Consider the following 5209-nt stretch of genomic DNA (forward strand, 5'->3'; position numbering starts at 1 on the left):
CGCCACTCCTCCCCGTGGGAGACTATACTCTCTCTCCGCTCCCGAACGTGAAGCACTTGAGAAATATCTATCTGACTCGCTCGATGCCGGTACCATTGTACCTTCCTCCTCCCCTGCCGGTGCGGGTTTTTTCTTTGTTAAGAAGAAGGATGGTTCATTACGCCCCTGTATAGATTATCGAGGGTTGAATGACATCACGGTCAAGAACCGCTATCCCTTGTCATGTCATCCGCCTCGAGATCCTGCAGGGGGCCAAGATCTTTTCAAAATTAGATCTCCGAAATGCATACCACCGTGTCCGCATAAAGGAGGGGGACGAGTGAAAGATAGCGTTTAACACACCTTTAGGGCACTTCGAATATCGCGTTCTTCCTTTCGGTCTGGTCAACGTGTTCCAGGTGTGGCGATACAGAGAGCCAAACAGTACTGAGGAGGTTATAGTCTAAGTGGAACCTGCCCCAAAAACACCGACTACGCCACCCTGGGAATTTCACCCAGAGAATGATTCTTTATTTCCTAATTGCAATACTATTAATCCCTTAAGGACACACAGGTAAGTAAACAATTCAGCCAGAGACGAGGTTCAATTTTTAAAAGAGATAACAAATTTTATTCAATAATTTAAAACAATTCAAAACACATTCATACTTGCTGCTGAGGCTTACCAGTGGAGGAGAAAGGAGTCACCAGGCACCAAGGAATCCCAGGAAAGGTCACCACGTGAACACACACACACAGAAAAACACAGTGAACACAGCAAAGAAAACGGGGTAGACAACAGCACGCAGGAGGGGGATACCACCACCCAGACACCAACACCACCACCTTCGGCTCTCAGCAACTGAAACAGACACACACAATCAAGGGGGATTCACTCAACAGAAAGAGAAAAGTCAAAATAATATTTAAATGAAAAAAAACAAAATGAAATAATCTTAATCACAAAATAGCCAAACTGCCAGAACCAACAATGGTTCCAGAAGGCAGTCCACAAAAAAATAAGACATCAGTTCTAAGTCACTTCTCAAACAAAGAAAAACAAAATAAACATGGATTAAAGTACAATGAAACCTTGGCCAAGGAAAACGAATTCAGTAATGAGACAGAAGAAAACAAAATATAAATAAATCTATTAACTGGATTAGTTTATCTAACGAGATAAACTAAAATCACTGATAAAGAAACAAATCACTGATAAAGAAACAAACTAGAAGCACAAATTAACTAAATTGAAAACAAAGTAATAGAAAAGAAATAGACACTTAACTCAAATTATAACTGTAAAGAGCCAACCCCTTCAACTGCACTCAAACAGTTAAAACACTGACCCACGTCAACCTAGAGGCTCGCACAGTCAAACATATGGCCGTGAGTGTCCAGTGGCCGTGATTGCCCAGTGGCCGTGAAGGCAGAACGGGCGGGCAGCGATCGAGTAGAGTTGATGATACAATGTTCAAAAACCGCATTAAAGAAACAGTTGTACAGTGGTCGAGTGACGTTAGAGTTGCTGGTACGTGGTGTTCACAGACAAAACACACAAGGAAACAGCTGTCCGGGACGAGCAGGTAGCGCGATCGAGTAAGATTGCTGATACAATGTTCAAAATATACACATTAAGCAAGCAACACTCCAGGACGGAAGTGCAGAAATCAGATAACGTTAAGGTTGATTGTACAATATTCAAAATGTGCGTTAAACAAACAACAATCCAGACAAAACAGCAGCTAGTGAATAAATACTCTGCGGCTGACGTCAATCTCCAGTTGAACCAGCCCAGTTCCTGTTATTTATAAAATAAAAGTGAATTAACCCCAAATCAAACAAATAAATCCTACATCATGTATTCTACATACCGATCAAGCAGCGTTTTGTATCACCCAGGAGGAGGCAGCTCAAAGGGTACAAACAGTACAGGCAGCTTTCAGTAACATCCGCTTTTAAATGCGTTGAACGACGGAACAAAGGGCTGGCCCGCCAACCGGAGATCTATAAGCATTCAATGCATAGTAAACATAACGGCAGCCGATACCAATGGAATAAGGGCAAAGACAACAAAGCCGCTACTTTACCTACAGCAGAGCAACACCCGGAGTGAGTGACTCGGAAGTATGACGCACTTCCGTCACCCGCGAGCAAGAGGGCAGTCAGAAGGACTACTACCTGTATTTATAGGGGGAGCCTGTGGCAGTAATTGGTAAAAAGAACGCCAGCTCGTTATGAGTTAACTCATACTGCTACAATCTACCCCACCTTTTGGATTGTCGCCCCGACGATGAATCAATAAAATTAAGAATACCATATACTAGCTCCAAGACACTCACCTCTATCTTGGGACGCTAGTAAAGCAAACACTGAGGGAGACCCTTGTTACAAGTCTTCTTACCATAATGGCTACACAAGAAACACTTGTTACAAATGCTCTGCCATGACGGCTACAACAAACACTAGAGATACTTGGTACAAGTCCTCTTGCCATGACGGCTACAACACACTAGAGATACTTGGTGCAAGTCCTCTTGCCATGACGGCCACAACAAACACTAGAGATACTTGGTACAAGTCCTCTTGCCATGACGGCTACAACAAACATTAGAGATACTTGGTACAAGTCCTCTTGCCATGACGGCTACAACAAACACTAGAGATACTTGGTACAAGTCCTCTTGCCATGACGGCTACAACAAACACTAGAGACACTTGGTACAAGTCCTCTTGCCATGACGGCCACAACAAACACTAGAGATACTTGGTACAAGTCCTCTTGCCATGACGGCTACAACAAACACTAGAGATACTTGGTACAAGTCCTCTTGCCATGACGGCTACAACAAACACTAGAGATACTTGGTACAAGTCCTCTTCACATGATGGCTAAACAAGAAACAAGAGAGATACTTGGTACAAGTCCTCTTGCTATGACGGCTACCCATCAATCCATTCTGTTAACCCTATGCCTGATCTTCCCCTAAACATAAGACATTTTCGGTCACAGGGCACAAAAACCAATCTCAATTGTAGGGGCTCTAGTCATGGGTAGAGCAGTAGGTAACACATTAGGGGGTGTAGAACTAGGTCCAGGCACGGCTGCAGCCTGTTCCAGTCGCAGCCTCTCATTATCTGCTCTTAACTGCTCAACTAAGTCCCTCAACTCCTGTAACTCTCCCTCCATACTTATCCTGCCCAATAAAGGGGAAACTCTACCGTTAGGAGATAGGAAAGCGGAGAAAGAACACCAGCTGCTGTTTTGCCTGTAACACAGAACAAAGAAAATGTGAACACTCTTGGACAAATCAAAATGCACCCAGGACCACAAAGGAGCAGAAATAACCAAATGCAACAAAATTGAACACGTCTCGGCTTTAAATTGTAAACCCTGCCGACTATACGCCAAATGTGGCGATACAGAGAGCCAAACAGTACTGAGGAGGTTATAGTCTAAGTGGAACCTGCCCCAAAAACACCGACTACGCCACCCTGGGAATTTCACCCAGAGAATGATTCTTTATTTCCTAATTGCAATACTATTAATCCCTTAAGGACACACAGGTAAGTAAACAATTCAGCCAGAGACGAGGTTCAATTTTTAAAAGAGATAACAAATTTTATTCAATAATTTAAAACAATTCAAAACACATTCATACTTGCTGCTGAGGCTTACCAGTGGAGGAGAAAGGAGTCACCAGGCACCAAGGAATCCCAGGAAAGGTCACCACGTGAACACACACACACAGAAAAACACAGTGAACACAGCAAAGAAAACGGGGTAGACAACAGCACGCAGGAGGGGGATACCACCACCCAGACACCAACACCACCACCTTCGGCTCTCAGCAACTGAAACAGACACACACAATCAAGGGGGATTCACTCAACAGAAAGAGAAAAGTCAAAATAATATTTAAATGAAAAAAAACAAAATGAAATAATCTTAATCACAAAATAGCCAAACTGCCAGAACCAACAATGGTTCCAGAAGGCAGTCCACAAAAAAATAAGACATCAGTTCTAAGTCACTTCTCAAACAAAGAAAAACAAAATAAACATGGATTAAAGTACAATGAAACCTTGGCCAAGGAAAACGAATTCAGTAATGAGACAGAAGAAAACAAAATATAAATAAATCTATTAACTGGATTAGTTTATCTAACGAGATAAACTAAAATCACTGATAAAGAAACAAATCACTGATAAAGAAACAAACTAGAAGCACAAATTAACTAAATTGAAAACAAAGTAATAGAAAAGAAATAGACACTTAACTCAAATTATAACTGTAAAGAGCCAACCCCTTCAACTGCACTCAAACAGTTAAAACACTGACCCACGTCAACCTAGAGGCTCGCACAGTCAAACATATGGCCGTGAGTGTCCAGTGGCCGTGATTGCCCAGTGGCCGTGAAGGCAGAACGGGCGGGCAGCGATCGAGTAGAGTTGATGATACAATGTTCAAAAACCGCATTAAAGAAACAGTTGTACAGTGGTCGAGTGACGTTAGAGTTGCTGGTACGTGGTGTTCACAGACAAAACACACAAGGAAACAGCTGTCCGGGACGAGCAGGTAGCGCGATCGAGTAAGATTGCTGATACAATGTTCAAAATATACACATTAAGCAAGCAACACTCCAGGACGGAAGTGCAGAAATCAGATAACGTTAAGGTTGATTGTACAATATTCAAAATGTGCGTTAAACAAACAACAATCCAGACAAAACAGCAGCTAGTGAATAAATACTCTGCGGCTGACGTCAATCTCCAGTTGAACCAGCCCAGTTCCTGTTATTTATAAAATAAAAGTGAATTAACCCCAAATCAAACAAATAAATCCTACATCATGTATTCTACATACCGATCAAGCAGCGTTTTGTATCACCCAGGAGGAGGCAGCTCAAAGGGTACAAACAGTACAGGCAGCTTTCAGTAACATCCGCTTTTAAATGCGTTGAACGACGGAACAAAGGGCTGGCCCGCCAACCGGAGATCTATAAGCATTCAATGCATAGTAAACATAACGGCAGCCGATACCAATGGAATAAGGGCAAAGACAACAAAGCCGCTACTTTACCTACAGCAGAGCAACACCCGGAGTGAGTGACTCGGAAGTATGACGCACTTCCGTCACCCGCGAGCAAGAGGGCAGTCAGAAGGACTACTACCTGTATTTATAGGGGGAGCCTGTGGCAGTAATTGGTAAAAAGAACGCCAGCTCGTT

General features: G+C 42.9%; 1 long non-coding RNA gene across 3 annotated transcripts; it reads right to left on the minus strand.

Annotated features, from left to right (window-relative positions):
- Positions 1-422: 422 nt before the first annotated feature.
- Positions 423-5209, minus strand: LOC311278375. 3 transcript variants are annotated; one of them, XR_014625420.1, is made up of 4 exons: positions 5063-5209; positions 4847-4979; positions 1854-4773; positions 423-1780 (listed from the first exon to the last, which is right to left on the minus strand). It is a non-coding gene; the product is annotated as an uncharacterized lncRNA (long non-coding RNA). The 3 variants fall into 3 exon arrangements; XR_014625421.1 differs by having other exon boundaries at positions 1854-1986; positions 2070-4773; positions 4847-5209; XR_014625422.1 differs by having other exon boundaries at positions 4847-5209.

This window comes from Rutilus rutilus (assembly GCF_951802725.1).
Source record: "Rutilus rutilus genome assembly, chromosome: 19".
Taxonomy (NCBI): Eukaryota; Metazoa; Chordata; class Actinopteri; order Cypriniformes; family Leuciscidae; genus Rutilus; species Rutilus rutilus.